The sequence below is a fragment of the Amblyomma mixtum genome, chromosome 4 (genome assembly GCF_055824585.1).
Source record: "Amblyomma mixtum isolate Tamu chromosome 4, ASM5582458v1, whole genome shotgun sequence".
In the NCBI taxonomy this organism is placed as follows: domain Eukaryota; kingdom Metazoa; phylum Arthropoda; class Arachnida; order Ixodida; family Ixodidae; genus Amblyomma; species Amblyomma mixtum.
Genome location: NC_143015.1, coordinates 125,090,784 through 125,103,752, shown reverse-complemented (window position 1 = coordinate 125,103,752; position 12,969 = coordinate 125,090,784). Strand labels below are relative to the sequence as shown.

At 44.1% G+C, this 12,969-nt stretch overlaps 1 pseudogene; it reads right to left on the bottom strand.

Annotated features, from left to right (window-relative positions):
• The window catches only part of LOC149348160 (uncharacterized), an 85,689-nt pseudogene extending 77,291 nt beyond the window's left edge, over positions 1–8,398 (bottom strand).
• Positions 8,399–12,969: the final 4,571 nt, after the last annotated feature.

Below are 12,969 nucleotides of genomic sequence, written 5' to 3'. Positions count from 1 at the left end.
ATTGAGGTACAATGTGCATCTACTAGGATTAAGTCTATGCGCAGTACAAAACGGTAGAGGGTTAACAGCTAAACTTTACAACTGAATACGTATTTTGGTAAAACGTGTAATCCGAACAACTAAAACCGGCGTGCACACGTGCCCACCGTTCTGGCACCGCGAATGCCCCAAACAATAATACTTGTCATGTGCCGACCTACCTTCCTGGAGCTGGTGCATCAGGTGAAACCTCCACCCTAGTTTTTTTTCTACATTCACTCCCATCCCGCTGATAGTTGGAAATATGTTAACTGTACTGTATTACTCTCATCGGTACTGGAGCTACTGTACAACGCATCGCGTGCACTGCAATAAAATGTTTATTTAGCATCGCTTTGGCTCTCGCGCAAAGACGCCCAGACTACAGCAGGTTAAAGAAAAGCTCCAATCGGAGTAGAAAACCCACTAATTATCTTCCCAAGCAAATAAAAAAATACCCATGATTTTCTTATTAAGAACTGAATGGTCATAAGATCGTTGCCTAAAGGCTCCGTATAAACTCTCCCTGTGGGCATACAAAACATTCCCTCTGTACCCTGTACCATTTTCTTAAATGGCCTAATAAATATTTTCATTTACGTCGGAAAAAAAATGTTCCCTGGAAGGGCATAAATTTTCTATTCCCTCCTGACGGAATAAAATCAAAGTACATCAGGGAATGGGATTGAGGACAAGTAATTTTACGCCCATCTGAACACTATTTCGGATAGGTTCGTGTTAAGTGTGTTGCGCAGCGTGGGAGATGTATCGTAAGCAGCAAGATGTTAGCGAGATTGGCCCAGAGTCGTAGTGGAGGTCCTTGAAAACTGCTCCGAGCACCGAACCCGAGTGCGCATGTTGGCATTTTGGTTACAGAAAACGCCAATCAGCTAATTTATCAAACTCATCGTAATCAGCGATAAAGCGCATCACAGAGCAGCTTACCTGCAAGCACGATATATTAAATTTTTACGTAATCGATCTTTTACGTCTTTTGTGCGAATGTATACCCCACTCCAACGTGTTCTCGATATATGTCGAGGTTCAGCGCGTCATTCTTTGTTCTTTTCTCGACACGAAATTGCGTTACTTGTTCAAATGTTGTGATTTTACAGAGGTCTTCTATGAAGTGTAGCTGCGCATTCACTTCCATTTACTTCAATGTCTAACACAGAACCTCCATTAGAAGGGCGGCCGGTAAAAGCTGAACATCGCTCCCAGCACCAAACGTGAAAAGTGGTGGTAAGTGAAACAGGAGCGAGCACATTTGCTGTCAAGAAATGGGTGGCTGATCTCGCTACACCCAACGAGCCTTTTATGTTACTTTTCCGAAGGATAACATAAGAGAAAACGGCACACTCTATCACCTCACGATAATCCCCATGTCGCCTGTTTTTTGAAGTTCTGCCGGGAACGAGTTTTCTGTCTAACTTCACTGCAACACCGCTGTGTTTTTAGTGGCCTTTTTTTTGTCTCCAGCATCAACGCAATGTTTTTTTACCATATTTTTAATCTGCGCCAACTAGATCAGCGGCTCACTAATTTCATAGCAAGAGATTTGTGGTAGTAACAGTTAATTACTGCGAATTTAAAACACGACATGTAACAAACAATGTTTTTCTTGCACGACAAAGCACAGAAAAATGTTGATTTGATATTGCAGAAGATTAAATGAAGAGGTGCGTAGTTACGACGATATATTTCATTTGCGAAGTACTGCACGAGTTAGCTATTCGAAAAACCGTTCACAGTTACCCTCCCTCTTCCATAAATCTTTTAAATGAAAACGCTCGTTTAATTGTTGCCTTCAAAATAGAGGTCGGCTGCAGATACGAAAAAAAAATGAAATTAAAGGCTGTACTGAAGAAAACAAACACACCATCAGGCAGTATTATCTGGCCAAAAATCGAGGGCAAAACACGGATTGAACATTTGATGACAACAACATATGTTCTTGCCACAAGCAAAACTATCATGCTATTAGCACCTCATGGAAAGAAACTTTCAAAATATACCCAGATAGGATCTTTTCAACTGGCAGAAAAGAAAAAATACGCATAAGTGGAACACCTCAAAAGCTAACATTTCCAAAGTATTCAGACGATTATCCATGCTCGGTCGCCATCTACAGCTGGCCGTGTACTGTTCGCAATTACAATCCGGTGAGTGCAAATCCATGTGTGTATCAACTCAAAGTCACTCTCTCTGACTTCGTTACTTGATTGTTGTTCGAAAGAAAACACTTTTTTGTTTTTTGACCTCATGCCCTGTCATGGAAGATAAGGCTGACAGCGCGCTACACATCTTCGTGCATCTTGCTATCATGTTCTTGTTGTTGATGATGATGATGATGATGTCCTCAAGTTTAATGGCACATACCCACAGCGGGGAATTGGCCAGGGTGCATGTGCAACACGCATCTTCCTCTTCATTCTTCTGAAGTGCACACATGCCTCGATGCTTCCTTTTGGTTGGTTGGCCTCAAGTAGAATGGCACATACCCACTACGGGGGAGTGGCCAAGACACATGCGGTGAACTGTTGGAAGGATTAGGAGCTTTAGAGGAAAAGGATTATTAATAGGGTATAGGCTGACAGATTGGACGACGCAACGAAAGGGGTCCTGTTAGCTGGGAGATCGAAGATGGGACGAAGGCTTTATGTGCAAATTTGAATGCATCATATGGAATGGTTCAATTTTGTAGGGTATAGGCTGACAGATTGGACGACGCAACGAAAGGGGTCCTGTTAGCTGAGAGATCGAAGATGGGACGACGGCTTTATGTGCAAATTTGAATGCATCATATGGAATGGTTCAATTTTGTATTTACTGAAAGAGAGACGGAATTAAAAAAAGAAAATGAAATAAAATAAAATTAAATTAAAAATATAATAATAATAATAATAATAATAATAATAATAATAATAATAATAATAATAATAATAATAATAATAATAATAATAATAATAATAATAATAATAATAATAATAATAATAATAATAAATGAACTCTTTGATAATCAGAAAAATGAAAACAAATAGAAAAATAAATAAATAAAATTTACATTAGCATGGGAGTCGCTGTGTTTCTAGAAGAAATTTTTGAACTGTACAACGCGCACTCCTGTTGCTTCGTCCAAGCGAAGTAGCGCCAAAGGAAAGAACAACCTCAGTGGTCACAGGCAGACCCAGCTGGTGAAACGGAATTTCTAATAGGCGCCTCCTCAAAGAAGAGAATCGGCGGCAGAACAGCAGGTAGTGATCCACTGTCTCAGATCTGTGAAGGTAGAAATTTAGCAGAGGAACTCGGCATCGCAAACGCGTGAAAGAGACCTCCAGTCTGCGCGAACTCCAGTCCTTGCTGCTCCAAGGGTGCAGAAGGTGCTTATATTCGGGAGATTAAGTAAGCGCCGAGGCTGAAAATTCCTGAAATATTGTGTAACTGCGAAACCTCACCGCAGCTGTATATGCGCAGGTTGGCAGGACAGCAATTATTGGGCCACAGAGAGAGGCCCTTGCTAATGAATCAGCAACCTCATTTAACTGAATGCCCACATGACCCGGTACCCAAAGCAACCTTACCGAATTTAGATGGAGCGGGATCAGCTGCTTAAAGAGGCGTAATGCCCGAGACTCAGAGGGTGATGATAATGAAAAGCAAATAGATAGAGAGTCCGTCATAACCATGACTTGGGAAACGGCAAGATCTAATTTACGTAAGGCTAGAATGACAGCTAATAATTCGGCCAGATAAATTGGAGTGAAGTCAGGGAGACGGAGAGAAAAGGACCATCCCAATGCAGGTGAAAAAATGCCCACACCTGCCTTTTCACGATCCTGCGAGGCATCGGTAGCAATGAGAATATGAAAAGGAAAGGACCTTAGGTGGTCCTGTAACAAACCGGGAAGGAGAGGAAAGGGCTGGAGCTTGGCATACGATGGGAAAATGTTATCAAATGCAATCTCGGCTGAAGGTGAGATGTTGTGCAGTGGATGGATATCTGTGAGCTTAATGTTTAAGGGATCGAGGAGAGACTGCACGAAACATATCTGCGGAGTATGCAAACGAGACCAGGTAGCATTTAAAAAGACTGCGGGTTGACTAAGAAATATTACATTGGATGTGTGGAGAGGAGAGTCGCACAATTTTAAAAAGGTTTGGACTGTTAAAAGGCGAAATCTGGCTAATAAAGATGGAATTCGCGCCTCAAGGTACAGGACAACATTAGCTACATACTTTGGAAGTCCCAAGCAGAGGCGCAACGCCTCACGCTCCAAGAGCACAAGCGGTCGAAGTTTATAGGCAGGAGCTCCTGAGAACAAAACACATCCGAACTCCAAAATTGGGCGTACATACATTTTATAGATCAGCAGAAGTGTGTGCCTTCTCATCCCTGACCTAGCACTGCAAAGCCGACGCAGGATGCCGATGGCCCGAACTCCTTTTACAGAAACTTGCTCAATGTGAGCCCGCCAGGAAAGAGTAGAGTCATATATCACTCCAAGATACTTCACTGTTTGAACCTGAGGAATTATATGATTTCTATAAGCAACGCAGATATGTACAGGATGAGAAACCGGGAAGACCAACAAGGCGCATTTGTTCACATTGAGGGACAGATGAATACTTCCTAACCAGTTGTCAAGAATATTGAGGTAATCCTGCAAGATCTGATACAGAGAGTGAATATCTTTTGCAGAAGCAAAAAATGCAATGTCGTCAGCGTACACATAAGTTGTCACATTATGGATGCATGGAATGGAGCTTAGAAATATGTTAAAAAGAACAGGGGAAAGAACTGAGCCTTGCGGTACACCTCTTGTCTGTCGAAATTTCCTTGAAGAAACACCATTTCGGCAGCAATAAAATTCTCTGTTTTCCAGGAAAGCAAAGATCCAGGCTACGAAATAGTTTGGGAAATTAAGGACCTGTAATCTGTGTAACACCATCGAGTACTCGACGCTGTCGTAGGCTTTACTGATATCCAGAGTGACAAGCGCGGCGAACTGTTTAGTGCTGCGAGCTAATTTAATACGGCTCTCAAGGTCAGTATGAGCACACCAAATCGAACAGCCCGGCCTGAAACCAATTTGACAAGGATTCAAGATATCATTTGCAGAAATGAAATACATGATACGACGAAGCAGGACCCGTTCCACCAACTTCACTAAATTCGATGTTAATGAAATCGGGCCTATGTTGTCAGAAGTTAAACCCTCCCCTTGTTTTTTAAGTAGTGGAACTATTTCCGCAAGACGCCACTCATGGGGTATCCATGGACCTTTAAGGGAATGGTTAACCAGAGCCAATAGATCTTCAGGAGATTCGGTAAACAAAATTTTAATCATAGATGTAGTGACCTTATCGGGGCCAGGAGCCGCTGGTGATAGGCGCAGAACGATTTGCGAAAGCTCAGGCATAGTGACCTCAATGAAATCACTTGAGATGTATGAGAATGTAGGTGGAGAATGAAGTGCAGATGTGAATCGACGTTCTAGGCCACCCGCAATTCCCTCTAAGGCCTTAGCGATGTCAGCAGGGGATTGAACGAGGGATTCAATATTGACAGCCGGTGGAATCACTTTCCTTCTCCTCATAAAATTAAACAAGGCCCGTTTATTCCCTGACTGAGAAAGGAAATCATAATGACTTGTAATATACTCCTCCTTCGCGCGGGAGATAGTGCGCTTAAATGTTGCTGCGACATACTTATAACCTAACCAATTTTTTGGACATTGATTTAGGAGGAGTTTCTTCCAGGCTGCTTTCCACCGTCTATAGGCACGCGTGCACTCTGCATTCCACCAATTATTGGTGATTGCATCCTTAGATCCTGTGACAATGAATTGAGACTGTTGTCTTGTGCGTTCCAACACTGTGCATATATGTGTAGCTTTACATTCAGAATTTGTAGTGGTGTTTCGGTCCGAATCGATTGTGAGAGCTGATTTGATGGTGTCTTTAAAGCGACTGTAATTTATGAAGGTGCGCTGTTGTCGTTCGGGAAGAGTTAAGTTACACGCAACCCTGAAACTAATCGGCAGATGATCACTGTTTGTCGCGCAGTCAACAGGCGCCCAAGACGTGACAGAGACTCCTGGGGAGGAAAAAGTTAAGTCTAACACAGACCGGCACAGACCACGTACAAATGTAGGCATTCCTGAGTTGTTGCAGACTATGTTGTTGTCGCAAACCCAATCAAATAGTCTAGAGCCGAAACAATCTGTTTTAAACCCCCCCCCCCCCCCCCGTCACGTGGTGCGAATTAAAATCCCGAACTAATAAAACCTGCGATCTGCTGCTAGACATCAATGAGTCAAGGGGCCGAGTGTCATGCACACCTGAAGGGAAATATGCGTTAGCTACAGTAAAGGGCTGTTGACCTGGGATATTGAGATCAACCGCAAGTATTTCGCACAGACTGTCCGCATACTTAAAAGAAATCAAGGCCCTGTGACAAAACTTTAATGAAATCAGCAACAACAACCCTCCCCCTCGTGAAGACCTGTCTAGCCGGAACGAACGGTAATGTTTAAGATGATAATTAATATCTGTAGTAAGCCATGTTTCCTGTAACGCAATTACATCCGGTTGAAGTTGATTGCATAGGCATATTAAATCTGTTGAAACTGAGGATATAGATCGGCAATTCCATTGGAGAACACTTAACGACCCTATCTTGGCGGGAGTGCTGCAGCGGCAACTGCCGCTTCGAGAATCCTGGTCTTAGGATTTTGATTTGCATGACTTTTCTTGGACTTGGACTGGTGACAAGATGGATCCGGGACACTCAAAGGAGACCCACTTCGTTTTTGGGCGCGGGTATCGAATTCCATCTCTACACATTCATCAGAGGATGCGTCCTTAACGCTGTTCGGGAGAGATTTTTCAGGAGTCGTTTGTCGCTCATGCTGACTTTGGCCCTGTAGAGCGCTATTGATGTCCACAGATGGTGGAGGAGCAGCCGAAACCATAGAGGACAAGAGCGGAGCGGCGTGCGCTTGCAGAAGATTAGTCATCTGAGTAGCTACTACCTGCGAAATGCACGTGGAAACAGTTTCCATAATGCGTTCCATTGCATTCGCCACTGCTTTTTCAACCGCAGCGGTAATGACTTGTGTCCAAGAGGCGTCCATTGCAGGTGGACATTTGGCAGCCGCACTAGAATAGCATGAGGCTCTATCTTTGACTGCGGCAAAGGCATCTCGTCGCGTGCATCGACGTTTATCTATAATCTCTAGAACTTGCACTTCTTGAGCTCGTGCCGGACAATCAGGACAGTTGGCAGAGTGGGCACCACCACACAGGCAACATTTTTCTTGCTGTTCAGGGCATTCTTCTCCAGCATGGCTTTCGCCGCATGCACAGCATCGTGAGCCCGATTTGCAGGCTTTGGCGCTGTGGCCAAATCTCCAACAGTTCTGACACTGAAGGGGACGAGAGTTAAATGCGTCAACTCGAAACACTAGTGGCCACACTTTGATCTCTGAAGGGCACACTACTCCTGCGAATGTGGCTATGACGGACTCTGTAGGTATTTTCACCCCCTCTACCATTCTGCTGTAACGATGGACCGCAATGACGCCCGCAGACGAGAGGTTCTCCAGCGTTTCCGAAGGGCTCAATCAAGAGTCAACACCTCGGACTAAGCCCTTGGAACATGCTAGATGAGGCGGAATAAATGGGCTCACCGGGTGGTTGGCGAAGGAGGTACACTTCAAAAGGTCGGCGACACAATCCTTGTCCGGTGACTTGCACAATATCCCACCCTTGCCGAACTGCCGCACATCTGTGATTCGCATGTAGTGAGGCGATGTAGTCTGAAGGGCCACCTGCACCGCTTCCGGGTTGTTCAAACGAATCGCGCCTCCATCAGCAGGAACTAAAGCCACAGGAATGCTGGTTACTCCACTGCGAAAAAAGACATCGATTGGGAGCTGGTCCTGTGGAAGAGAGGCCGACCAAGGGGAAAACCCTTGCTCGGGAGAAGAGGTAGACATTAAGCCGTCGTACCGCGCCCAATCACCCTATAACAGGAGCAGGCACAGAAAACAAGAAGGAGAAATTCGGCAAGCTAGCACAACACCGCCAGGTGCTCAGCCGCTACCCCGCAGGGAATTCTGAACGAGGAAGGGCCTCTTCTGTTGCTGCGAGGCGAAAGACAGAAAGGGTCAGGGTCAGGGTGCTTCTTCTTCTTCTCCTCATTAAACATGGCACGTACCCACGCGGGAGGATTGGCCAAGGTACGGTGGTGAATGTCAAGTCAGGTCGCTTCTTATTCGTCCTATCTTGAGCTGGCAGCGAAAGCAAACGATAAAGAGATGTAATGAAGGCACCTAGACAGCTGCAGCTTGGTCTGTTCTCTTTCTGTACCTGTCATCGTGGCAAACTGGAGTCCATGTAATCAGGCGCCATAGAAGAATGATACTGCACCCTTGGCTCCACGCTGCACCTCAAATGAAAAAATCCTTAAGAGGTTACTATCCCAGCACAACGCTAATCATGCTACATTTCACTCGCTGTCACATGTGGTCGGCGTGCCTAATCTTGTTTTATTTTTTTTTTCTAGGATTTGCTGCCAACGTTTCCTGGGCTGCATTTCTGAGCACACACATTCAGCCACCACTACATATTTTTCTTTGGTTTTGCAATTCCTTTTAAGCTTCTGAATATTTCCAGCAAACAGTGATTACACCGCTACAAGGTTTTCTTTCTACGAGTACTAGAAAGTTGGCTTTTTTTATTGTTGAACGCTTTTAACTTGTCTCTTAAGTAAATTTCTTTTTATCCTCGTCTGGGGTTTTGCCTCCAGCTTTTCTATTCATTTGTGTTTCAAGCAGATGGGGAAACCAAGAAGCCCTTTCTCGCTCTGCAGAAGGATTTTTCCCTCTGAATATACAAATGCCTCACCTTTTTTCTTTCAACGATCCTTTTTTTTCATTCACTCAACTTTTATTATTTCTTTTCCTCCTCACCTGTGGAGAGTATCGTTACTTAAGAAGCAACAGAAGACGCAGTATCACGTTGTCAAGCTTTCTCTCGGCGCAATCATTGCTCAACTGGGCCCACGCAAGGCACAAGCAAAGGTACACGGCTCAGGGAACGCTATGTCGCTGTCATCTTGACTCTCGATAACGTGAGGCGCCACGAAAAAAAAAAACATCGCAGGCAGGTACACGAAAAAAACAGAAAAAGCCCAGTCAGGGCATTTTCCTTCTCCCATGTGACTCGCTGTCAACGATGCATTCATATTGAACACAATGCAGCCACGTCTTTCATCGGCGCCATACTGGCATCATGCCCATAGGCAGCGAGATCGCTGGCAGGTCTACTTTTCTTTCCCCTTGACGTATTCTCTACCGAGTTACAAGTGCCGCTAGAGATATGTCACTCTGTGTCGTCGGCACAACAGCAGCACAAGGAGTGTGTGATGTCGTCTGGATTCACCTCTTACTTTTTTCTCTCTCTTTTCTTCTCTGTGCGAATGACGAATAAGGCGTTTACAAGTGCTTACGCCTCCTGTGATAGATCTAGGCCCTTGGCAGGGAAACGCGGAAAGTTCTTGTCAGATGTCGTTGTGCTCGCTAAGCAAAACCGACCAAGAAAGTGTAATGTATTTCAGGGCGGTCTGCTGCTACTGGGAACAATGCTGTCAGAACTATAACGGCGCAGCTATGGAAGCCTGACATTGCAATATTTTCACCGCCTCCGAGACACTGACATACTTTAATATTTAGTGTATCGCGGCGGCTTGTATTGAAGAGCTGTTTGTGTTTTCGAGCGCGCACTTCATTCCCGTCTGAGCCCATATTTGTATGGTAGAGCCAAATCTGTGTCGGAAGGACGACTGCTGATTTCGACGCTTGCTACTCCCTTGATTTCTGTCCCCTCACTCACGACTATATCCTCAGACTGAAGGAAGCTTTGGATTTCGCTCCAAACACTTTCATTTACTCTACCTTTTCGACAGGCCTTACGACACATGGAAGCCACGAGTGATAACACGCAGTACTGGTTTAAAACTGCGAGAGCTATAAATACATTCATTTGACGCGAATTTCATCAGTAGTGCAATGCGACTCTTCCGCAGATCGCCCAGTGGCGATCGTGTGCTAAACAAATTAATCCTTTGCAGTCAATCTGCCATCGACGTCTTTGTCGTTGCAAGACCTACGGCCACCGAATGAAAATTCAAAGACAGTTCTTTATAGTGAGGTTAAGTATAGAGTGACCAATTCAGCACAGACGGCTATTAACCGAATAAGCATATCACTTAAGTTCCGCCCTTAAGGCGGAACTTAAGTGCCTCCTCCACTAGAAGAATGAAAACCTGCTTTCGCATGTCTACTCAGTTTAACTACGTTAAAGCCCTAACCATTTTTATGTTCTTACCTTGTTATGCCCTTCCCTGACCCTGTCGAAGTGGTTTGCACGTCTCTTATAACGAGGGAGAGGGAGTAATGAGGATTAATCGTTGAGAAGCATAAAGTTCGCAGTCTTCTTTTCGGCAGTATGTGTTTGCTAAATATGTATGTAAAATTCCAATCAGGCCTAATTTCGAATGATCTCAGCAACAAGGGAACAAGTGTTTATTTTTTTTTTTTTGAATATGTTATGTCCTTTTTTGTGTTTTCGACGTGGCATCAGCGACGCGATGGCCTGCAGGTTCTAATTGATTTTTTGCACATTTTGGGCTCGTTCTGGCCAGTGCTTCTTTTCGATAAAATATCTATAGCCGTCAATCTGAGGCTAAAAACGGCCTGACCTTTTACAAAGCAAACGATACAGTGATCCCTATTTTTCTCCTCATGTCTCATCGCATTCAGTTCTTTCGAAACAACCAACCTTCCCAGCTTTATGTTTAATAACACTACTTTGTGTTGCGTCCATTTTCCTTCCACTTCGTCAGCAAAGAAGGAAACTTTCGCCGTCAGCATCTCTCAAGAAAGTGCTTCCCGTATCTTCCTTTTGCGACCGTGTTATTTTTAGTGATTCGAAAAATACTGCACTCTACTTTTCAGACCTTGTGCCACGTGTCGTAGCGGTCTGGAAACACAACGCCGTTCATAACAGTTGTAAGCGCTAAGCACAAACACTAACGTAACAACTAAGCGAGCAGCTCCAGAGAAGACCTGGACCAATGTATAGAAACACATTGTCTTCGACATCAATCTGCTTTTTGCAATTAGGGTATTTTTCGTCTGCTTTCCCGTCATCGTAGCCAATGGCGCCGGACAACTCGTCGGGCAGACCAAGCCCGTGTTCCCTTCAGCAGTACACGCGAACTAAAGGGGTTCGCTTGTATCCATTTCGGTCCGGGCAATCATTTCCTTCCTTGTTCCTTCATTTTTTACCATGAAGGCCAAGTAACGACCGTGCACTCCAAAAGCACGCACCATGCAGCAAAGAGCAAGAAGATGGGTGATACTAGTATCCCGCCAAAGTTTCAGTAACTGTTCTACTCCGGGTAGCAATTACGTCTTCCTTCTTCCCGTTTCTCTGCCCCAGGGATGTTTTCTGTTGCACACGTTTCCAGATGGCTGTTCTCTCTTCACCTAAGTGATTGCTTAACGCTGATGCTACGAAGGCTACAGACGCCATGCGCATCTAACTCCGGAGCGACGCGCACGCCCCTAGCGGTGCCGCGTGCGTCCGGACTAGGACGGCGACGCAACTAGGTCTGCACGGCAGTAACTTGAGCGGCATCTCGCGGTTCGTCGCGCAGCTTCTTTACAAACACCGCCCTATCTAATCCTGTATATAAATGCAACAGCGTTCACCACTGAACCTTCTCTCGTGGTCTATGGGGAGATATCTGCTATAAAAAAAAAATCTTCCCACTTGGTTCACCAGGAATGTCTTTCTGATGCCGTGTTGCCGATGATGGTTGTAACCAGTAGCGGATAATCTCCCGAGCCATTGGGATGAAAAAAAAAAAAATTACAACACCAACTCCCTCTTCATCATCGCGGTCACTGTCAGGGCCCTATGACTCAGTTATTTTCTCAAAAAACAGAAACTCAACTCCTCCTTCGCCTTCGGCAACCTATTTTCTGCGAATTTCGTAACCTCATACTGCACCTGAATCTGTGCATCCCCTGATTGAATATTGAATATTGAATATTGATAATACAGTAAAACTAGTGATATATGCTGATGATAGTACTATTGTTATTTCTGGCCCTAATGCTGATGGTTTAATCATGCATTGTAATGAATTTTTAGCTAAGCTATCTACATGGTCCAAGTTAAACAGACTTCAAATCAATTGCACTAAAACTAAAGCTATTATATTCCGCGCTAAAAACAAATTAGTTGAAATAAATCACACTATAACCTATGAGCACCAAGAAATTGAAATCGTTGACAACCATAAAATATTAGGTGTACATTTTTCCTCGCATCTAACCTGGGATGCTCACATTGATCACCTTCGTAAAAAACTTTCCTCGATTACAGGAGTTATATCGCGCTGTCGTACAGTACTTCCACCCAAGATAAAACTTCAAGTATATCATGCTTTGTTTAACTCTCATTTAAGATACTGCAGTCTAGTTTGGTGCACAACCACCAAAACCAATTTAAATAAACTCCTGGTTTTACAGAAAAAAATCATCCGTTACATAGCAAATATTGAGCCCGTGGAAACTACAAAGAATGCATTTGAATCATTCAATATCATAAGTGTAGACAAGTTGTATGAATTTCGCCTATTACATTCAATCTACTTTTCCTCCCCTGAAGTTACTAACCTTCTAACGTCCTTGGCATCCTTAGAGCGACGAAATATTAGCGTGCAAACAAGAAATGTTGATGCGTGGGCAGTTCCTCATTTTCGTACATTTTATAAGTATCAGTCACTTACCCATAACCTCCCTACAATACTAAACAAATACAGACACACAGTGGGCTTGAACAAAAAACAATTACATTCCTATTTTGTGCAGTTGT